General features: G+C 36.0%; 1 long non-coding RNA gene across 1 annotated transcript; it reads left to right on the forward strand.

The window, feature by feature from the left end:
- Positions 1 to 9893: 9893 nt before the first annotated feature.
- Positions 9894 to 19236, forward strand: LOC113966908. The gene is made up of 5 exons (XR_003534008.1): positions 9894 to 9980; positions 10947 to 11071; positions 11182 to 11326; positions 16388 to 16468; positions 19096 to 19236. It is a non-coding gene; the product is annotated as an uncharacterized LOC113966908 (long non-coding RNA).
- The last annotated feature ends 5775 nt before the right edge of the window (positions 19237 to 25011 follow it).

Genomic DNA, 25011 nt, shown 5'->3' on the forward strand with positions numbered 1-25011 from the left:
TCCATAGTTTTTGATCTCCTACTGTTACCAAATCTGTGCTCTGTACCCTCTTTTTGGGAATCCTCAGTGCGTGAAACTATGAGTAATCTAGTTAAAATTAGTAGAAGAAGACTGAGAGGCATCTCTCTTTTATTTTGTGGAAATTGAGAGTATCCAATGCTTAAAAACTTTGAAGCAGATTGAAAAATAATTAAGTGATTGCCTGGGAAATGCTGTTAGCATGTAGAATTTTCAGATTTAATATTTTATTTTAAAACCTTATCCATAGCTCTTCGGTTTTTATTCACCTCCAGGAGTGGCATGGTATACATTTGAGTAGTGCTATGAAATGATAATTTCAAACAAAAGAGCACTATATCATAAAGGTCTCTGTGTTACCATGTAAGGAGTCTGTCAGTTTATGTATATGTATACTATCTTATGATTTTTGGATCTTTCCCTACATGCATCTCTTAGGGTGCCTCAACATGAATGAATACAGACAGTTGTGTACTCAAATTCAGTCAGTCAGAGAGAAACTTCACTCCATAAGCATTGTAGCTGTTAGTATAGCTCCATCCTGAACTGCTGCATTTCTCTAGTGGACTCATTAGGTTGGGCTTAAGGCAGAGTTCATGCATTTACTCAGCTTTAGGGCCAGCAGTGAAGCTCTTCCAGATGTCGGAAGAAACCTCTGGAGAGGTTTATCGTCTCTCAGACTGGCATCCAGCCTAGAGTTGCTGAGTGGTTCAGAGTTTGGCAAACTGTTGCTAGGGGTGGATCCAGACAAGTAATTCAACTTCACCAAGCCGCATCCTGCTGAAGTTGATTTCCTGGATGTCTCCACTTACTGGGCTTTAGTTTTCATCACAGAACCATTTAAGAGTGCTTGAAGAGTGCTTACTTTTTTCATGAATCTAAAGCAAAAGAGGTATTTCTGGAATGACCTTGGTGACTTTCAACTTCTTCAATTCTTTTATATCGGCCAATCTGGAGCTAGTCTGAAGTACCCTTCTCATTTTTCTTCATCCTCCCACCCCCATATCTATGCAGCATTGATTTTAAATCCTCAGCACCAATTGTTTCTCTGACACCCCTCCCTCTGTTACACTACAATACTCTGTAATGTAGGCACAGTCAAAACAGTAATCTTCTGAGTTCTTATATGGCTTTGTTGCCACAAGCATTGTGGGGCTATTGACGAGGCTTGCTTAACGTGGGGAAGAAGAGAGCTTGGAGGAAGGCAATGTTGGTTATTTGGAGGCAGGTTCCAGTTTTGTGCTTAGACTTTTTGATAAGATCTGCTCTTGCTGTGATGGGGAGCCAGATGAACATTTGAACAAATGCCCTAACTTTAGGACAAAACCAGCAAAGTCTGTCCTGTTTCTTATTAGTGGTTCAACTGTTACTTTTTTGGGGATTTACATAATTCACGAAATACAGAGGATACCTGACAGTTAAGACAGTAAGCGGAAAGGACCACTAGTGGTCTGCATACATATGAACAGTCTTGCTGATGTAAGCAAGACTGCATGGGCTTCTTCTGTTTTTTCTCACAGTAGAAAGACATTTACAATTCCAATGACAAGGTAATTTTTAGTTTTTATTACCTAGAAAATGTGAATTTCTGTAAGGAGAGTAATAAGAGACTTTAGTTTCTCATTGAAGCCAATGCTTGCAACAAACTTGCCTAACAGAAACAAAGAATTTTGCTGGAAACTGAGATTGCTGAAAAAGATGATTGTGGTCTCTGTTTCAGAAATAGTACACTAGGAAAAATCAAGTTAGCCATAGAATGTATCTTGTTATTTTATTTTTTAACTGTGAGATCAAGCAAGGCTTTAAGTAAAATTATTTATTGTGTTGAAATATTGCCACTTTTTTTTTATTATGGTTTCAGTACAGTAACAGTGGATGAAGCTGCAGTGTAGTGAACTGCTTATTCATTAGTGTCTTTTTAATACTTTATTATTCCCAAGTCATGTCTTATAAACTGGCAAGTCTCTTGAATATTTATGAAATGTGCCAAAGTGGATGTTTAAAATACATAAATAAAATTAAAACTCAATTTGATTTATTTATTATTTTCATATTGACTTTCTGTTGCCTTTTTCATTGCAGTAGTGTAATACTAAGATTACAATTTATTCTAAAAAACATCCTACATACTTACAGAAAGTATAAATATGTATCAGTCTACATAAATATATGTAAAATAAAGTGTAAATTGACTGTAATGTTACGTATTCCATCTTCAGAAGAAAAACTGTCCTTATGTCCTGTAGACTGAAGTGGAGAAGAATAGGAACCGTTTTGTGGGGTTTTCTTTAATAAATTTTGAATAATTATAATTACAATTATGAATTAATTTTACCTGCATATTTCTGACTTTTAGTTATACTCCAGGACCACTGCAGTGCATTTAAACACACTTGTTTCCTTTAACTAAGAAGTAAAACCAAACCATGATAAAACCCCCTTCACTTCATAGCTTTGTTATTTTGTTCATTCAGAAACTCTGTAAAAATAGCATCTTTTCAGCATCAGGAAATAAAAAAGAGATTTCTAATATTCCTAATGGTTTCTCATCTTTCTTTTTTTAGAAACAAAATTAAGATCAATGTAGTACACAATTTAATTTAGTACTTAACTTCAGAGGGCTATATGGCCATCCATTTTTTCCCCCAAAATCCTGTTATTGTTATTTGAAATGTTGTAAATTTCTGTGATGCCAATCATGTTTTGGTTTGCTTTACAAAGCAAAAATAAGGAACAGTAGTCTACAGTTTATTTTTGTTTCATTGTTCAAAGTTTTTAGTCATCAAAGAGCAAGTTTCGAAGTGTCCTAGTTAGAACAGCTGGGACCAGTTCATCACTGGGTGTAACCCAAAACTGTGTATTCTATAGCCTTCCATGCCATTTCCCAGAAACTGTTGTCAATAGACCATTTACATCATCTGCCCAGAGCAACCTGACTCCTCAGGCTATGAACTGGGTGTTAAGAGGCCTGCAAGATCGGAGGATGCTCCTGTCCTCACACCCATTGTGGAACTCCCCGCCCTGAGGGAAGGACTGGGCATTCCTGCTTGAACCAGAGGATATATGTAATCTTGGAGTCTTGGGACTTTTTTAACCTCTCGTGGGATCCAGAGAAGGACTGTGACCACCACTCTTGACTAGACTGCAACAGCACTCTCACCAACAGGTTTTTTCCCCTCTCCTTTTACTTTGGGCTCAGGGGACCCAACGAACACCACTCTGTTCATGCCCCAGGGTGCTGGGTTATACATTTGGGTTTTGTGGGTTAAAACAATTGTTTGTCTGTATAATTGTATCTATTGTATTATTTTATTAAATTGTTATTCTGATTTATAATCTCTCTTCTGAGTTGAGTTCATTTCCCCTGCCGGTTTACCTTTAAACCAACACAGGAAGTTAATAGGACTAGGAGGATTGGCCTTAAATTGAAAGAGGGCAGGTTTAGATAAGATATTACGAGGAAGTTCTTTACTGTGAGGGTAATGAGTCACTGGAACAGGTTACTCAGAGAAGCTGTGTATGCCACATCCCTGGAAATGTTCGAGACCATGCTGGATGGGGTTTTAGGCAACGTGGTCTAGTTTTCCTTGTCCATGGCGGGAGATTTGGAACTCGATGGTCTTTGAGGTCCCTTCCAACCTAAATCATTCTGTGATTGTGCACTGACATTCTATAAACTTACATTAAAACATGTAAGTACATATATAAGTACATATGTGAGTACATATTGTAGTTGTACAGTCTTAACAACTCATATTTAGTCAGGGAGACTGTTAGGGTTGAATATGATCATAGATAAAAGTTGAGCAAGCCTTTGACAATATGCTTGAGAACTTCTAAAGTGTGAGGCAGTATCTCATCTGGCATGAATTGGCATGGCTCAGCTCACATATCAGCAAGGAACAGGATCATTAGTGCACTTCTGTCACTAAATATGGATGATTTATCTAAATGCATGGAGTCACAGGAAAAGAATAGGAAGCAAGTACCACATAGAAAATCTGAAGTCCTTCGCATTAGTCTTATATGGGAACTCTGGCAATGTGACAAAGCCATCGTCGCTCAGATCCTCACATAGGAGTCACAAAGTCATAGTGACTACAGCTCTTCTACTGGCAGAGATGATGATTCACTTGTTATCAGCTCTAAGGTTGCAAAACAGAAGTCAGTAGCAATGAATAGGAGGTATCAAAGCACAAGAACCATTTGTTTAAGTGAAAGAAATAGGGGCACAATCCAACAATGTAAATAACCTGTGTGGTGATGGTACATAACGTGCATTTTTTAAAAAAACACATTAGTGATTAAGATGTATATCAGTTACATATGCGTTATTAGTTAACAACAACTATGAAATACTGTGGAAATGGCTTTCACCAACTTTGATTGTCACTTTGTAAATGATTTTGCTTTTTTCCTTTGATAAACACGTATTTCCCCTGTAGACTTTCTACACTCCATTTATACTTCTCTGTGGCTGAGCCTTCTCATTGGAGTATCATCATTCAGAAGTGCGTTATTAGCTGAGACCCCTCATTGCTTTGGAGGAAGAATATTGGGGTAGTGGCCAAGGCTATCACAGACAGAAACAAACAAACATAGTTTTTCAGTTGCCTTGGGATTTTCCATAAAAGTAGCCCCAAGACTCTGTTTCACACTTAAGTAAATCATAAAGTTCTTTAGATAATCTGGTGTTGTAACAGGTGTTGAAGAGTGATCTTTGTGTATTGCTGTGTGCTCTCCAGCACTCTGTAGCAGCCTGAGAAGTGTGATGAAGCAAGTTGCTGTTTTTTCACTACCTTCATGACAGGAAGATGATGTATCATTTCCCTCTGGCTTGAGCTGGTAATTCTTCCCTTTTACTACCATAAATAAAGAACTGAATAATTTTCAAACAGGTTGAATTCAGCACTTGTTGAAATTAATGGGACCGTTTCTGTTGACATCTTCAATGGGCTTTGGATGGTGTAAGTGCTCTCTTTCCCGAGACCAAGCATTATCTTAGTCTTCTGCCTTTCAGTTGTGCTCACTGGTTCCCCTTTCCTCTTTAATACAAAAGTATATCAAGCAGACCAGAAATATACTAAGAAAAAGAATACGAAAGTCATCAAAAGATTGGCAGTTTATTGAGAATGCTATTTGATGGGTTGGGAATATATATTTTACATACCAGGTTAAATGTTCAGGAGGGTAGTTGTTAATCATTTGGGATGGATTTACTCACAATATTTTTTCTAAACTGCCCAGGTACTGATGGCAGGTGTTTATTTTTGCTACCCTGAACTCCAATCCTTCTCTACCATGAACATCTCATCCATATTTTAATTCAATTTCTTCCCATAAGTAGCTGTACTGCAAGGTCAACCTGGCTGCCTTATAGGATGAATGCATTCTGATTTAGTAGTGGACCAGATGAACCTACTATGTTTTGCTAGAGACGCTGACAAAGTACATGTTTATTTCATATATAAGTGTGTCAACTATGGACCGGATAAAAAAAAGATTTGAAGATCATCTTCCCAGTTCAGAATTTATTTAACCCTGAATAAGAAGTGGAATGTTAAATGCAGATTAGGGTATAACTCTGTGGATGTTTGCCTATGTGTGTTGCTGAATGCCTTCACATGTTGACTCGACTTTAAATGCTGTCTTGTAAAACATATTGTAGATCATTCTGCAAGAATAAATTATAGTTGGAACTTTTGCACACATAATTATATTGTTTATAAAGGTTGACTATCAGTCTGGGAGCATATTCATCTCCTGAAGGGAGGTAACCGTGATACAACTAACGTAGTTAGAATTGCAAGGAAAAAAAATAAGAACAAGCAAGCGAAATGGGTAAAAAAGATAAAGAAGATTATTTTTAAGAATACAGATTTATAAAATATAGTAGTAGGCTTTATTATGTTTGTGAAATTAACACCCAGACAAAATCATTTACATAATAAATGGTATGGACAGTTTACAGTTACCAACCAGACAAAACCTTTTTCTTGTCATTGCAAACATTAAATGGAGAATGAGCACATGTTGAAATTGCAATTTATAGACTACCGATACCACTTTTTGCCAACGTGTCTTTCATAGCAGAAAGACGGCAGAGTAAGAAGTTCATTTTGACTATGCTGTTTAATATATGTTGTTTGGTTTTGTTTTGGCTGTTTTTGTTGTTTCTGTCATGAGTATAAATAAATGTGCAAGATGTGATTTTTTTTTTTTTGGAGACTAGTTGCTCTAGCTGAGGTTAGAAAGCAGAAGAACAGGAACAGATTGAGGCAATAAGAAAAAATTGATCTAATTTGAAAATGTCTTCATCTCCAGACAAGAGAAACCTTGTTTCCTTCAGAGGGGGATAGATGTACTCCTACTATTGATTGTGTTCACAAAAATAATGAATGTATCTACCTCCACTACTTTGATGATTATGGGAAATGATTGAAATAAATCGGTAATACTGTTTGTGTTTCAAGAAGCTGAAAATAACACTATGTCACTGACAGAAGTCTCTTATTTCAAAAGTGTACTGTGTTTTCATTAAAAAATAATACTAAACTGACTTGAGCAAGATATTTTAAGTCCAGATGGTTGAAAATCAATGTAACACAGAGTAATTACAACCTAACAATAAATTTTGTGATTTTTTGGGTTCAAGTCTTAGTAATACTGTATTGTGATAGCAGAAGATGAACAGGGCAAACAAAAATGCATAGTTTCTCTGAAGTGTTGAAAATTAAAAGTGTGACTGTCACTATTGTAACTCAAATATAATGGTTAAAACTTAAGACACCTATACAACAGCAGGATAATGGCCCATAGACAGTTTGCAAGGCTAATGTGTTACCAGCACCATTATCTGACCTCAAACAGGCTGTGCATTAAAAAAAAAATGAGTTGACAATGTTTTTTTTAGTTAATGTCTCTTTTATTGTCTTTATAACTAAAAAATTTAGGCTTATTTTGCTTTCATACTGACAGAATCTTCAGCCTTGATTTCTACCTCTACTTTTAATTCTAATTCAATAATTATTTACCAATTAATTGTAATCAAATCTGTACCAGAGAAGCATGATAATCATTGGCATATGATTATTAGTAGTGCTAGTGACTGTGACAACTTTATCATCTTCCTGTTTGCTGTGAATTAGTGTTTTCACTACCTTCAGCTTGGTTGTATTTCTCAAGTGGTGCAGTGGTGTACAATTCTTCTGACACAACCTTTCAAACTTCATTAGTATTCCATTCTAGACTATTTATTTACCAATGTTTCATCATCAGTCCTGTTAACTGTTTCTTTTTTATATCCCTGTCTTCTGACTTTGATTTTGTGACTGTTGATTGTGCTCAGATCAATGATCAAAGGCCTGAACATCAATAGAGTATTATGAAACACTGCATAACTGGGTTAAAATAAAATTTTTAAAAGCAGTCTGTATTTTTTTGTTCCTCCAGCCTTCTCACTCAAAATTATAGAGACTGCAACAAAAAGCCAGGAAAAAAGGCCGCAATGTGTTCAAATGTGCCACATTCACACATGATGAACACCTATTGAGATGTGTTTCTTTTACAGTATCGTAAGCCATTGGTCTTGTACATGTACACATATACACCATACAGCATCTATAGTGAAGTTGTCCACACTTGTTAATTGAATTGATATGACATACATTTTTGGACGCATCTTTCAGCCTTGGAAATTTTAATCAACGTATATCTCTACTTTTGTAGTTATCTGGATACTGGAAAGAAATGTTTTGCTGGCATTACTAGATATCAGGAATTCGTAACTGACTCAATAGTCACTGACCATCAGTGTTTGTTAGACAATTTTCTGCTAAAATTTGTGAAGAAGATTTGACACTGACTTAAGAACATAGTATAATATGCCAGCAAGTTGTGATAAGATATTTAACAGAAAGAGCTAAAATGTTTCAAAACTGAAATCATTATGTACTACACGATTACCTTAAAGACTATGCTTGTCATACTGGCTAGCTTGAGAGAGATTTGTAGTGAATATCAGAAAATACTGTTACCTTCTGCTTCTTTATTAGTGTAGTCAGCATGATATAGGTGATTGACAGGGACTCCTGCAAGTTTGGAATGAAGGTGAAAGGCAAAATACCATTTGATTACCGGACCCTCACAATTTTTTTTCCCAAGTATTCTGTCTCCTCCAGGATAAAAACACTGTATTGGTCCTATCTTTTCAACAAAGTTCTATAAATTCATGATTACTGGTTCTTCTAGTTTCAGTTTAACATTGCTAACTGTAAAATGCTGCAGTTTTATAGAACTGGGTTCAAAGCTTTCAAGAATTAAAAATGAAAGACTACAAGTTGGAAATGCATTACACCTCTATTTGTACTCCAGTGAAGAAGAAACTGAGAAAACTTAATCCAAGTTCCAAACAGAAAATATATAAATAAGTAAAGAAATGCAGAAACACCATCAGAGCTGTTAGAGCTGTTCTGTGGAATGCACAAGTCAGGCAATCCATCCTACATATTTTAAAATACTGGACCCTTGAGCAAGACACTGTGAAAATTCACACCTTGCATTCTAAAGAAATATAAGGTAAATAGGAATACATATTGCTGAGAAAGATATATGAAACAAGACAGCTGGTGATCCTTCCTTACTGTAATGGATTTTAAGGACTATCAATAGTATAGGCCACTCAGAAACTCTTACTAAAAAACCAAACAACAACATATGTAAGAAAATAGATATTTTTGTATATGTATGTGTGTGTGTCTTTCTAGATATGTCTGTATGCAATTTCATCTGTACCTATGTACTGCATTCTGAGGTTATAAAACCCAGTGGAGAACTTTTACATGGAATACATTGTTATAGTGTTGTTGTCTATGCCCAAAGCTTTTGTTTCTTTTAAAACTTGCAATTCCTTTTTCCTGCTGCATTGAAAAACTGAAGAGACCTTTGGCTCCTCCAGACAATCATATTCAAAATTGTAGCCGTTATTTTTTTAAATTTTCTTTTTAGATTTCCTTTTTTATAAGGTCAGCCTAATCATTATTTTACATTGTCTGAACACGTGTCCACTTTACAATACTTATCACCCAGCAGCACAATCATGAGTTTTCCACTTCTAAATCAAGAAAGTGGAAAATAAGCTGATCTATATCCTAGGAAACGTTAGCTAATAAATAAATAAAAGAAAAGAGGTATGACATCAACTGAAAATATAACAGAGACAAAAAGTCAAGACTGAATTAAAACTGTTTATAGTGCATAAAAAAAATAAAAGGGAAAAAATATGGATACTTGGCAAATGAAAAAACATACAGATTTTTGTTGTTTAGTAAAGAGGAAGAAAAAGAGGTGTTCATCAAATTAAAATTGTCTGCTCATTTTTTCATCCTTTTTTTTTAAACATCTTTTCTCAGTTTAATGAAGGAAAACACCTTAAATTTAACACAGTTGGAACTCATCCCTTGTGCTTCACTCTCATTACTTTCTGTGTAAAAGCCAGTCAGGAGACTTAAATGGTCTCATAGAGATACTAGTGGAGGTATCCAGATGGTGACATCTGTTCCAAACTGCTACTAAAATTTTGGCACTGCAGCTGTTTTTAAACAATCTATATATTTTATATGGTATACAAGTTATATGTAATTTTATATTTGTATAATAAGAACACTTTTATTATGCAATCTAAGATCTGGAGTTTGGATATTAACACTACATGACATTTTATGTATGACTAGTACAAAAATAAGCCAGTCCTAATAGTAATCTTGAATATGCGATTGGCAGCTAGTTTTTAGTGAGAAGTAATGTTCAAGCCACAGAGTAAAGACAAAAAATAGTATGGAAAGTCTTTCTTTTAACTGTAGGTTTCATTGCTATTTTAGCCAGTTGGCATTACACAAGAATGAAAGTTTGTGTCCTAGGGAATGTCAGCACTCAGATACTGAATCCAAACTGCAAGACAAGAGGTAGGCTTTCAAAGTAAACATAGTTTCTTGACCAGTTTACATTCCTTTCGCAGATACCCCTTCTGTTTTTGAAATTCCCTGCTCAATTCTGGATGGAGAAAAAATTGCATTACTCAAGACCTACGCATTTTGGTGATTTGCGCTTCTTAGTATTCTTCCTCTAAAGAATACTTTCTCAAACCTCTTACACTTCATTCTCCATGTAGCATCTGAGTATCTCACAATCTTTGAGATATTTATTCTCATAACCCTAAGGGGAAATGGGTTTGTACAGAAAGCCACGTGACTTCTGAGGTTTGTACAAAAGTCAATGGAAAAGAGCGAGCCTGAAAAGGCATTACATTTTCCACCTGTTCCTCCCATTTCAATCATACACTGGTTCTTCCAGTAAATTAAAAAAAAAAAATCTGCTGGTTATAAGCTCAGGAGGCAAACTGATTTTATCCTTAAAAGAAAGCCTTACTTTTTTTTTTTTTTTGTATGAGGGGAAAATAAGAGAATGTGCTGTCTTATTTGGAAGATTTCAGGTCTACAGTTGTCAAAAGAACTGCTTCTCTAATTTGACTTCATTGAAATGTCTTAAGGCACTAGCTGTGTAGTATCTTCACTGTTGTCTCATCTATAGCTTTTACTTCTGTGCTGTGGATCTCTAAAGAAAAGGCTATGATGACTTGTAGACAATAAAGACAGTTTTTTAGTGCTGAACAGAGGAGAAATTTTCCTGCATATTGAAAACAAAAAGAGATTCAAACACATAATTTACGTTGTTTTCTATGGGGTGTTTTATTTGTAATTTTTAAAACTTAAGGGCTGTCTTATTAATCTGTCCTGTGTTGTATCTTGCAAAGCTTTGCATGCACCTTTCTCAGAAAATATAGAATGTAGTGCAATTATACTTTTCTGGAAAAAAGTATGTTAAATCAGTATTCATTAGAACTGGCTTTTGCATTCATGTCTATCTTCTAGGGCCGGTCACAGTGGAAGAAGTAAATTGACAAAGAGGTGGGATAGCGAGGAAGGGACGAGTGGAGGATTCATTCTTGCAGGACTTGAAAATGGGGTACTGGAACAATAGCTGAGTGAACAAAATGGTATGGAAGTGAATGAAGTCTCTGTAAAGAGCTCACTGGCTCTGGCACAATAGGCTGCGAGCACAAGTTCACAGTATTCCCAGTTTGACCAATTTCTCCTCTGCCTCCAGGCTCTATCCCCAAAGACAAGCAGGGGAAGGAGAGAACTAATGAAGAAACTAAAGAAAGACAGACAACAGTATGAGTCAAAAAGAATGATGAGAGTAGAGACAGAAGATGTAGTAACAATAGCTATGATATGATTGTTTCAGCAGAGTAGGTATTTCATCCTATGTTTAAGTGTGTTTGTATGTTACAAGACTCTTGTACTAAGGGTAAAAAAAGAAAAATATTGGCCTTGAACAAAGAGTTAAATCACACATTTTCACTTCCTGATCAGTCAAAAAGTGTTCCTCTTGTTAGCCTTTGGGTCAGTTTCATTTGAAGGACACTGAAATTGATATCAAATAATATGTGTAACCTAGATATTTTGCTTCTGGTTAAAGAAAGTGACAGAAGATTCAGTAATGAAAGACAGTATGTGTAGAAATTCTCGAACTAAATTATTTGTTGTTTGCTTTATATTTTTAATCCTCATTCTGGCTTTGAAGACGCTGGATATAACACATCAATGTGAATGTCTTTTTATGGAATTGATATTTTCCATTAACATATATAACATAATAAATCTCCAAAAAGGTCTTTTAGTTGTTCTGACACATTTTAGCCTTGCCAGAGGAGAAGAGAAGAAATATAGTCCTTTAAAGAAGATGATGTTCATATTACTCATGCAAACCAGTAATGTTAATGTTGCTGGCAGGGTCCTTAAATCAGAATATCATTCTGCTTTTTTTCAAGACCATATTTGCAAGCTGAAATAATCATTGCTGAGATGAGTAATAATTATTACAGATATATTGTGAGAAAATCAGTACTTGAAATAAAGAATAAGAAAAATAAACATGTGAAATGAGAACCAGAGTCTTTTGATACCTTGGTGATGTGCAGGATGGAGAAGTATTCTTCACAGAAATAAATAAAATCACAGGGCCAGGGCCCAGGTAGGAGGTAGTGTAAAGGGTGGACCTGCGTGCTGTGAAGGTTTGCCAGATTGTGATTTCCATGGTTATTGAAGCCATGCTGCAATCAGTGGTCTTGCAGGCATTGGCTAGCAGATGTGCAAAGAGGCAGTGCAGAGATGCACATGAACTCCCTCTACCTGATGGAGAAATTTGTTTAATCTCCAAAGGTGGTCTGCTTACCAGAAAAGGATTTCTCACTAAAACCTTTTTTCCTGTCTCCCATGCCTCATCCCACCTGTCCTGGGGCTGGAGAGCATGCATGCATGCACACAGGTACTGAACCACCATCACACTAAGGTCTATGCCATACTGAACCATTACGGACTCTAGCTCTTTGGAAAGGCCGTTTATCAAAGCACTCTGAATGCCAATTACAAATTGCAGCTTTTCCTCTGGATGCCCCAACAGTTCTTGAAAAGAAGACAATAGAATGAAAGCAGAGGTCAGTCTGAAGGTTTGGTTTGGGGACTTGAGGAGAGAAATAGTATTATTTTCCGGAATAGAATCACAGACAGGATAAACCATTTGGGCAAGATCAATACCATACACACTTTGATATAAATTGATTGAAAAGCTCAGCTTTCAACATGGCAGATAAGTTTTAACCCTGAGCTGGAGTAGGAATCTCACTATTAGTAAAGCAAATCTTCCCTGCTAGACAGTCCACATTCCTGAATAAACCTTCCTTATTGACAGGCCCAGAGCATCTGGTTGTGTTCCACAGTTTTTGAATAATGTAGAAATTAATCTTTGGAAAAAAAGTGCTAAACTCACTTATGAAGCAATGGTTTCACTTGTGCAGAAGCAAACTATCAGTTGAGGTGGAAAATATGTCATGAAGGACCTGTACAAATGACCGTATGTGCCTTTTCCAGAAATTGTCAAATGCATTCCTGTTGCCTAATAAATAGGATAGAGCTCTTTAATCAGGGAACACTTCAAAGTTTCCCAAACCTAATCTTTCAGTTCCAGACAAATTGAAGAACATATAAGTGATGTCTGTCACAGTAAGATACTGTTGTACAGCACTGTGATCCTTGCAGAGTTGTATGATTTGCACAGTTGTTCAAAACTTAGTTCTGTTTGAGCGTTGCTGCATTGTAGCCTGATCCTGGCCAGCTCCTTAAGCCTTGTCATGAGCGCAGTTTTACATGCTCACTGCAGTTTTACACCTTCATTTCCTGTTGTTAATAACAACAATTTTCAAAAATAAGTGGTCCCAGGCGATTGTAAGTAATCCTTTTAAAGGAGAGAGATCTAGTTTCTTTGCTTGGCATGTTTGCTACTGTGAACCCCTTGGAAAACCTCAATTAGGATTTACATCTTCTGATGCTTTTAGCTTCAAATGGGACCTGACTGCAGCCCATCATCATAGCAGGCTATGAAATTATGATACCATGTTTACCTGGACAATTACCGTTTTGATCACCAGTTCCTTGTGTTGCAGAGTCTTTCTGCCCTTGACTTACCAGTGTTGAAGTGTTTCCTTCTCGCAGGATCTGTGCTGCTGTGAACTCAAGGGTTAATTGATTCTCCAGAACTGTTACAGCATAAACAGATGCACATACTGACCCTCATCAAATTGCTGATCTCAACTGTTTATTTTCAAAATCAGGGAAAATATAGTTATGTTTTCCAAGGTATGGAAATATAAAAAAGAAATATGAAATCTTCATATAGAAATATGAAAAGGTTATTTATAAAATTACAGGAAAAACAGGAGAAGAAAAAGGCCACCATGCAACAAAGTTGCAGTCAACGAAACAGCATTATGACTCAGAGCTAAATTAATGCCTTTCTCCAATTATGTAAGTTATGGTGAGCAGAGGAACAAAAAAAAAAAGACAATAGCTAGAAAATACTTACATGGACAAATTAAAGTAAAACTTAGCGCAATTAATGTGCTTAAGTTAAAACAATGTAAATATTCCTCAAAGAGAAAAATAATGGCAAATTAAACCATGTATATGATAAATAATTAAAATTAAAAAAACTCATACAAGTCAGGGATCGTACTCTCAGACTGAAAAAAACCAAACCCTGGATATTTTGCTTAAGGAAAAACATATTTTATATATGCCCTTACCATTATACAGGACTTTAAAATGATGCTTGAAAGAAAGAATAGTTAATGGCTTGGGAGTAAATGAGCTGGAAAGCAACATAAGCTTGCCTAAACAGATCCAGTGTAACCTGACATTGTTACTGATAACCGGTGTTCCAGCCTTAGACAGAATGTCTACTCTTTTGGGACTGCTGTACAGTGTTTTAAGACCTCATGGGAAATCACTAGCAAAGGTAAAGAATTTAGGAGTTGGTATAAAGTAAATTTGAAGCAACCACAGAAATAATTAATTGAGTAATGAGTCTAGTGGCAGGAGACGTCACAGGTTACAGGGTGGTTGCTCATAGAGAGGGACTGTTTTTGTAAGATACACCTAAAAATATTTTAGTTTTTAATTTGGTTGAATTAAATATTTAAATTTACAACGTTAGAAGGAAAAAAAGAAAGATAGATGTGTGCTAACAAAATTTTCTCATCATAGAACCTGAAAACCATTGCAAACATAGAGGTAGAACTGGAATATTTTAGGACCTTAAGAATTGAAGTAATAAAAAAGGGAATTATATAATTATATAAAGTGCAGTTATCCATTTAAGGACTAATGAGAAGAGCATCTGTTATACCACAGCACTTTACAGGTTTGAAATTAAGGTGAAAGGAAACTGCAATGCTTGGAATTCAGTTTTTGAATGTTTTTGAGTTATCATTGTGATGAGACATGGAAATGGTAAATACAGTTCTTAGGCATTTGGGAGAGGCCTTTCTGTAAAGAAAATAGAGTCTTGAAGATGTTCAAAGCACTGATCAGACCTCTGGAAAATTGTGTAAAATTCTACCCACCTCCCTTCAAAAGGTATCAGTTTCAAAATAGAATTGATGAAGAAAGTGTCCACTAAAATAAAAAGAGAATGGAAAGTCCATCCCTTGGGACAACTTTAAAAGAACATTGCTTGTTTGTCATAGAAAACAAAAAACTGAGGGTGGATATGATTTATTTCTGTGCACTGAGGGAAAAGCACTAGAAAGGAAAGATCTTTTGAAGCTTAAAGGGCAGCACTGACTTAAAAGTAAATACATATAAACAGGCCATGAGTAAAGTTACTCTGTAAATGTAGAGACCCCTCAGAAAATTGAAAGGGAAATCATATCTGAAGAGAAAATGCCAGTGATTCACCAAGAAATTGAAAGGAGGTACCCAGTGCAGTTTAAATTAAGATTATATGATTTAATTGTCTGTGATCACACAGGAGTGTAGACAGTGACCCAAGAAGTCTTTTATTCCTGTGTTTCTCATTACTCATGTGATATAAATTAGTATGAAGCCCCTTGAGCTTTTCTGTGCTAATTAACTGTGCTCCAATGTTACACATTTTTCAGCAAAACACCACTGCATTTTAGGTAATTACGTTCAGCAAATCTTGCTGCAATGAGTACCGGCATCTGGGACTCTTTCCTTGTGACATTTCTCCTATACTCTAGACTTTAAAAACACTTTTGAAAAGCCATGTTTCTCCAATACACATGGGTTTTTTAAGAAGAACGTAAGCACATATTCAGGGAGGCTGACCTCTGTAGAAATAATCATACTATAATATCATTGTAGGTGATAAATGCTAAAAATATTATTCTAAAAACCTTCATCGTGTATATAATGTAATTACTTTTGGTCTCATATTTATTATGAACTGCATAAATATCTTTTTATAAGTATTGTTACATTTGCTTCACAATGTTGCTTCTAATTTTGTTACAGGGTTGTTTTTATTCATTATACTTGCCAAGAAAAACATTTTGAAATAATGTCGCTTTTTATTTTCAAAAATACCAAATTTCCTTTCAAGCAGAGAGAAAGCTGGCTACAGTCATATAAAGTACAAAAGGCAGCTAACACTCAAACCAAGCAAAAGAGGTTTTAATTTTGCTTCTTTTCAAAATCTGGCCATAGGGCACAGGGGTGCACCTGGTCACTGCATTTCACAAGAGGAAGCTGGTCAGAAAATGCTCTTATTCTGCCTCTCAGAGCAGGGAGATCAATATTGCCATTTAATGCAAACTTATGGGTTCAAGGTTTTAGAGCCCAGAGCTGAAGCTGCTGTTTCATCATGGCATTAGAAACTGGAAGCATAACAAATAATTTTTTCACACATACAGAGTTAGAGTCATGACATTCTCTTTCTATCCCCATTTAAGGCAAAGACAAGAAAGCGGGAGACAGGGCTGAGTGTCTGGTTTCTGCAGTGGACAACATGTTCTGATCCACAGATATGCTAGGTAGACAGTGCTTCATCCCATTAATTTTTTTTTTCTGGTTTGGGACTGTGACTGCTCTCTTCTATTTCAGGTTCACTCAGAGTAGTTAGTTCTGCATGTTGCTTCAGCATAAGTGGTGAATATTAAATTAAATCCCAGGCTGTGTATGTATGTACTTCACTGCACAGCACAGGGAAGGATGCAGCACTGAACACAGCAAGTGTGCAAGGCACCAAACAGAAAGCACTGTGTAATTTCCTGGCATGCATATCTGACAGTGGTTTGCTCTTGATGAAATGGCTAATTGGACACATGGAAAAGTAAAATCGGATTATAAGCATCCGACTCCAAGAGATGAGCTTGCTCAGAATAGAAAAATGCCTGCTGTTTTTCTAGAATGCTCTGATTAAATTGCTAAGACTGAAAATGTGCATATTAAGAACTTTATGGTTCCCTCAAAATGCCTGGCTCAGTGAAAGAAGGGCCTGAGCAAAACATTGTAACTGCAGTTTTTAAAAAACTCTGCTTTTATAAACAGGGAAGAATCATAACACTTTTCTTTGGAAAGGCAGGCTGGCAGCTGTAAGAAGCCAGATCTTGCTAGCTTTACTAATGTTAATAGTGCCATTAAAATCAGTGTAACTAATTGTGTGAGTAGGACAATCAAGATCTGACCCATACCCCTGCTTTGTAAACTTCAGGATCACAGAGATTAATATACTACTGACTAGCCAATGACATGTTAAAGACTAATTTAAATTAATATGTTTGGAAGGCTTTTCCTTTAAAATCTAAAACAAATGATTCAAGTGAAATGTGAGATGTAGGGGATATAGAGAAAATCAATAAACCAGCAGAATGGATATGGAAATAACTTCTTTATGTTTTCTTGTTTTTGTAGTTTATAGTTAGCACCAATGCATAAATGTAACAGTTATGTGCAAGGGAAGAAATCTAAATCCAAACCTAGAGAGTGGTTGTGACTAGCTACCATCTCATTGATGAATCCTCCATTCTTCTATGAAAGGTTAGATTTCTTTTTAGATACTACTGATTAAAAATGCTACTATGTGAAGATTGGTTAGCAAGTGTTTTGGGATTTTATTGTTTGTTTTCATGTTTTCTACATTATCTTTATATTTTTCATTTTGTAACTAACAATTTTCCAAAAATAGAGTTCACTGATCCTCATGAATTTTCATCTAATATTGCTTTTTGTAGGGATGAGAGGTATTTTTAAAATATATACTGAAAATCATTTAAATATCAGGTTATTTGGGTTTCCTATAAGGACTTTAGGGTGCCTTGAATTTTTATGATTTATAATATGCTTTAAATTGTCATTCTGCAATCTTCGCAATACTGGTGTATAATAAGGAAATTCAGGTCTATCTCAAAAGCATTAATTGATTAGGGATGCATTTTTAGTCATATATGAACCTATGCAGGGTGTCTGTACATTTAAATGCCATGGGAGCGTGGTACTTAAAAGAGTTTCAGAGATCATTCCAGTATGTGGCTACCGATAAATGACTGCATAAAGTTGTGCTAGGACCAGTGAGATTGGGCCATTCCTCATAATTTCAGAATAGAAAACAGCAATTGGGAAATGCACAAGCAAGACAAGTATATATAACTTGGTGCAGACTACAAATGTCTCCTCTCATCCATAGTTTTCTTGATTTTCATCTGTAAACTAAGAGACTGTGTACATCATATGGGTACACAGAGCTCTGAGAAGTAAGTGAAGAGGAAGGAAAGGGTTTGGTTGGGAGAAGTGGGGATTGGGTGAAAAACAAATCCATCATACAGCCTCCTCAACTGTAAATTGAGGTTGAATGGTCTAGATCTCTCACAGCTTCCTTTTAGCCTCTGGCAGGAAGAAATCTATCTGAGTGTGAGGGCAGGTTCATAGGAAGTCTTGCTGTCATGCAAGTGCAGTGCAAAATTATGTATGTAATGCAAAAGTATGAATGTACTGATGCAGAAAAATTGTTGATTAATAATAAGCAATACTACCAGGCCTGTTTACTGAGCTGCAATTAACAGTGAGGATGCTGAAGAGCAGGGGCATGGCTATCTGTAGGATCAAAAAATGTGTGTGATAGTTAAACGTAGTCAGTAGGGTTGTCATGGGGAGAATATGCTTCAGTCTGCCAACAGCTTATCCTCATTTGCTTATTTCTAATCACATGGGAAAATGTTTCAGCCATAGCTACAGCACAGATCTTTGCAGTCTCCGTTTTTCAACATTTCTGTGGGAAATCTCCATAGTGAGGGCCTGGAAGGATCATAACCTGGAACAGGAAGATTAGGCACTCAGTGAACCTGAGAAGGGACCCTACATTTATGTTCTGAACCCGCTAATGGAGACTTAGGAATAAGGTAATTGTGTGAAAAAATAATTATGTTAAAATGGAGTGTCTAAGTGAGCTAATTAACTAGTTGCGACAGAGATTTTATTCTAAACAGGAGCGGGTAAGGCAGTTCTTTTAAGTGTAAAGAATGTGCTAAGTATAGATTAGAAGTAGGAACTTCTGCAGTAAATTTAGCTTGCTTCACTAAATCCAAACATCAAAATCTTCTCATAGGCATTCAGTTTGATAGTTATTGATTCTTATTTTTCTCCATGTTTTAATTCCATATAGAGCCCATAAAGAATTGTATAAGGACAAGTAGAGATCCTCATTTGGTGAGCTGACTGAAATTACTGAAGCCATGTCTGCAGGCATCATCTGAAACCTTGGCCTACAGGATCCTTCATCTGGAAAGATATAAGACACTGTTTATAAATCCCCTGGCATATTTTTCTGGTCTCTGATTAAACTAGTATGCATGTGCTTCTGATATAAATATTCACATTAAATTAAAAATCTGTGGTTTGAAATTCTGGAGTTCAAATTATGAATACAAAACTCAGTTGCATAGACAGTGGTGAAACATATCAAAAAGGAATGCAAACTTAAGGAAAGAGCACATAATTGCTACTATGAGCACACATATATACTGACTGTTGTTCCTGAAGAAGAGGCAAAAGTAACTAAAATGAAAAAGAAAGAGGAAATCAGTTTACACAACAGTAGTGCCAGAAGTGCTGGGACTAGTGGAAAAAAGGATGACTAATCTTGCAAATAAGTGTCACTTTTCTAGATATGTAAAGTTGGAAAGTAATTGGAATCTATGGAATATAGACAACTGAAAAAATTTTACAGTTGCAGTCCTTACCCGACAGAGTGGGAATTTTGCCATAGCTTAATTGGGGCTGACATTTTATATGGTTCTTTATCACTAACAATTCAGGGATCTGATCCACAAGTGCTTGCACCACTTGGAGTTTTTCCATTGCTTTCACAGATCTTTGGATCAGACTCATGCTGCGGATGCATCATTCTTCTTTCTGAGGGGTAATTTCATATATAGTTGTCAGAGCTATCAGAAGAGCCTCAGGCAAGGTTGGGAAAGAACATCTACATCTGGGCAGAGATCTTGAGATGTGAGCAGGACAACGATTTTAAATCTGGTCCTAAAATCTGAAAAAACTTATTCCTTTATTGCTAACTTGTAACAGCCAGCTTGGCTAGAAAAAGTAAAACTATTTCCTGTCCATGGATCCAGCTGAAGAACTTTTGCATCAGCTGTATCCTTATAATATCTATGAGGTTAAATGTGGAGGGTTCCTACTTTCCTTTAATATAAGGAGCATATATAATCCATATGCAAGCATTGTTTTTGTAAGTCACTGAGCTGTAAGATTCACTGAGTTCAGTTGTTTATTTAAACATGTTGAACATGAAGTATCAGCATAATCCCCTTGACCTCTGAGAGGGTTTTCACCTGTTGTGTAGAGCTCAGACTTTCGCTGGCATTAGGACAAGGGAGTTCATTAACTCCCAAGACAGAAACCATATACTCAATCTGACTAAATGAAGAGTATTACTAGTAAATTTTAGACTTTAAATGTTTGGTTATCCTGTAAAAAAATAGAACACTTCTCTATGAGTCTGATTGTTGGATTGAGCAATTTGATTCTTTTTAGGACTAGAGAATAAATGCTGCTACTAGCCAAGAAAAAGTAATGTAACAGCTATTATTGCATACTGTCATTGTTGCTCTCCTAGTACACCGTGAACACCTGCATTTTTCTGTTGTGACTTCACATAGATAAAAGATGTCAAAAGAATCTGTCTGATTTTATACAATGAAGTGACTTCTAAAATTTATTAACACCTTACAATATTTATCATCAAAATATGTTCTAGCTAGTGTCATCTAACTAGATTAATTCACAAAGATAACATCTAAAAAATTCTTTTAATTGCTGTTGAGAGAAAAAAATTTGTTTAGTTTCTGGTGTCTTCAAGTGCTGCCCATCTTTCTGTAGTTGTATAACACTATCACTATTCACTATTCTGTCTATTCTTGCATAGAGAATTGAAACATCACTTGAGTTTTCTCTGCGGATAGATTAACAAGATCTGCTGTGACATGAGTTGATTAATTAATGAGACTACAGTATTCTTTGGACCTGGTGTGCTGTTCTTGAATTTCTGAGATGGGAAAATTCTAACCTTCAATATTTTAGAAGCAAACTGGGTAAAGCAAAACTCTTGTATGACCTTCACTAATAATAAAACTGGAAATCCATTATAAAGGGTACCTGAATAGCTGTACATATTCAAGATGATTTTTTTCATATTTGAAGAATGAAAGTGCACACAGATAAAGTAAAGTACAGAAAAATATTACATCGACTGTTTAAAATGTAATTAGATGCCTCTTTATTTTTCTTTCAGCAATCTTCTACAAAAAGAAATAGCTCTTGTAAGTGCTGCACTGCAAAAGTCATTTCACTCTGTGTACACACCCCTAAGGAAATAGGGAAGGTTCTCAAAGGACAAATACCAGATGAAAGCTAGCATATCCCATCCATTGACCCTACTTTAGAAATTTCTCATCCACGGTTGAGTACCAGGCTGCATAAGGAAGTGTCAAGAAGCATGTCTGTGATACACTCTTGAGATACACATTATAATGCTGCTAGGTCTACCTGTCTCACCAAGAGACTGAGATTAGTCTAAGACAATAAAATTCCTTCCATTTTATAGATGACTTAAGGCTATCTTCAAGCATAGTTGGCAGAAATAATAAGGATCTGGGTTTAGAGACCTGACAATGCTGTAAATTGAATTGTTTGTTTAGCACAGTTGGTTTTGTCATCAGGTCAACATTTTAGTGAAGGCTCTCAGGGTCTACAGTTTGCATGTCGGTGCTAAATGTGCCAGATAGTTTTTCACTTTCTGTTTCCTTCTTGCCCCCATCAAAGAAATCCTTTGCGAATCAAAACTTGTGCACCTTACTATTTATACTCTTATCAATAAATTGATACTCAGTATGTGAGTGTCAATGTTAAAAATTTCCTGTGCAGTGAAAAGCAGAGTTGAAAATTAGTTTTTTTTATCTAATAAAACAGGGATCACAATGATGCTTTTGTATACAAAGAAAGGCAATAGCTCTGCAATGTACATTTCCCCCTTGGATATACTTTGAAAAAAGTTAATAAGGTTAATATCGTGTATGTCAGCTGGTTTTGCCTTCATAGATGCCAGATAGCATTAGCAAAGAGAAGCAGATGTAAGTTTTTTAGCTAATATTATTAGACCTCTTCCCTCCTACATGCCAGCATGAGATTCGCATTAATGAAATTAGACTTGAACACATCCAACAGTCCTAAGTCAGTAGTAGAGATAGGAAATAATTTATTGTAGGTGACAGAGAACAGCTATAGAATACAAACTATGTCTAGTGAGATGGGAAAAATGAATTACTAGCAACTGACGGACACCAGTGCTACTGATCTCAGAAGGATAATGTCACTGGCAGACCTAAGTGTATGAGTGCACATTACATAGACCTGTTGAAATGAGTCAGATCCTCCATAATGTCATGGAAAATCTGAAGTTACCTTAGCCCATCTTAATTTTGGAATATGAGAGTCATGCATCACTGCTACCTGATTTTGATATCCCTGATTAGATAAATAGACCCACATCACGGACATAAATGGTCCCACAATAAACAGTGTTTCACATAGGCTGGACAAGTACTGTTAAAGTTATTAAATGTTTCTCTTTAAAACTTACTTTCATCTGAAAAACTTGCAAGCATTTATATGCAATTTTCCTTTCTCAATAAGGATTTGGTTGAATTTGGTGTAAATATTCATTACAATGTCTCGAGCTTATAGAAAGAGGCATGACAAGACAGTAGCCTTATAAGAAATACTTTTCTCAATATTTTTGTATTGTTCATTTAAAGAGCAAATCCTGTCCTTTTCTATTAAATGTTTTAAGGATCAAATGTTCTGAGCTAGAGAAGTGTTGTTAAATCAGGCATGACCATGTTGTTACCCCAAGAAAATCTACCCGAGCTTAAAAGAAAAAAATTAGTTTAGATGTGATTAGTGGTATAACTTTTAACTATAAAATTTCTCTAAGTTTGCATATGCTTAAACCTTGTATTCAAAAAGATTTCCATTGAAACACACCTGTGCCTTTTCTGTCCCATTATAATTTTGAACATCTGCATTGAAATCTCCATCACTTTTAACCTCAGCAGATCTTCCCACTGGACAGAAGGACAAAGCAGACTGAGGTAAGAAAGCTGCAAGAGGGTAAAGGTGGTGATCAGAAACTTGGGGAGGGAGAGACAGAAAAACACAGTAGTAAAAATGGGTGGAGAGAAAGCTAGGACTTAAAATGGGCAAAGTCTGAAATTATCTGCTAAAGTTGAGACAAAAGTGGAGGCTGGGAAAGAGAGTAAAGAATTTCCAAGGTGAAGGGGTAGAGATAAAGAAAAATGATGCAAGGAAGAGACAAGTTTTTTTCTTTTCTTAATCGAAGAACATAACTTTTTAGAGTGAGAATAGAAAAACTATGAATCTCACAACTTTCTTGCTCTCAGGGAAAAAAAGAATTGTAAAGCCTGCTGGCAAATAAATATAAAAATTACCTACTTTCTCCTAATGCTCAGAGGGGATGAATTGCACTCAGTCTTTAAAAATGCCACATTAAGCACAGTTTCACATTATCTGTTTCTATGTAAATATGAGTGTATGATAACATTATTTGTACTTGCCTCATTTAGAGCATGATATATGTATATACATATATATTTGTATGTATGTATATATATGTATATATATATATATATACACAGTCTGATCTCAGGAGAGGAAGTGATGTTAGTCCGGCTTCACAGGACTTAAGAAGAGTCACCAGTTGCTTTAATAGAGTGCCCACTGGTCTCAGAACCGAACCTTGGATTAGGTAAACAGAAGATAAATGCTATACAGTTGCTCGCAACTGTGAAAAGTGTAATGTCAGGATTCTTGATGAATAAGCTGGGCTGACGTTTTGTTCACCTCAGGAGATGAGCAGTAAATTTTTACTGCACCAAGTTGTCCATCCAAAATGTCTCTCCCTCAGAGAAGAGTCAGCAGAGTAAAACATCTGCTCCTGCCTCAGCCATTGTCATTCATAGTGCAGTGATTTTGAATAGATTGCTGAGGAAGGTGGGCATTGTCATAAATGTGTCTGGGCTGCTGAGATACTAGCAGACACTCAGTTCTACTGAGTCTGTTTTGGGGATGGAAACCTACAATAGGGTAGGAAGGAAGGCAGAAGGCATAATGTTTTGGTCAGTGTCTACAGTCCAGCAAGCCTTGCATTTTACCTGTTGTTAGAGGCAATCTCTATGCCACAGCAGATAGCTGTTCAGGACTTCCTTAAAGGGACCCCACCTTACAGTCTTCCATCTTCTCCTCTGTGTACATTGTAGCTTAAGTTCAGAACACAGTCTTATTCTACCTGATTATGGGCCCACATTCAGAGTCTCTGTCTTATGACGAAACCTATTATAATATGATAGCATAAAATCATGGAGAAGCACAGGACATTAAAATGATACCTAATCATCCTCCTGCTCTGACATCTCTTCTTACAGGCATTCAAAGACAGAGAAACTTCAAATTCCACAGGAACTCATTTGAATTCATTTATTTTTTAGAAGGGAAGAAGAAACTTGAAGAGCTTTTCCTCTAATGCCTGATTTGGTACTTCCTGTAGTTTACTTAATCTCTTACTTATGCCCCAGCAATACAATGCGATCTGCTTTTTAGTATCTGCCTTTATCTACTTGAACATATGATCGTCTTCTCTATTAGTCTTATTTTCCTTCATTTACATAGCCTGGGTTTTTTTCAATCTTTTCTTAGAGCCCTATCTTGGTTTTGTAGGTCTCTGATCAGTTTTGTTTTCCCTTTTGGCCTTTCTTCACTTGATCAAATGGCAGAAATAATGCAAGCCAATTTAATTTGAACTGTGCCTAATTTGAAATTCTTGCCCTCACAACCACAAAAGGAAGATTTCACTAGTTACCAATAATGTTAAGAATTAGGTAGTTCATGTGTGTCTTGTGGAAAAACAGCCCTGCTCATGTAATGAAAACCAGATTAGGATTGAAGCAGTTTACTGATTTATTAACAAAACGTAATTAACTGGCAAAAA

The sequence above is a fragment of the Neopelma chrysocephalum genome, unplaced genomic scaffold (genome assembly GCF_003984885.1).
Source record: "Neopelma chrysocephalum unplaced genomic scaffold, ASM398488v2 Primary Assembly neopelma1_22b, whole genome shotgun sequence".
In the NCBI taxonomy this organism is placed as follows: domain Eukaryota; kingdom Metazoa; phylum Chordata; class Aves; order Passeriformes; family Pipridae; genus Neopelma; species Neopelma chrysocephalum.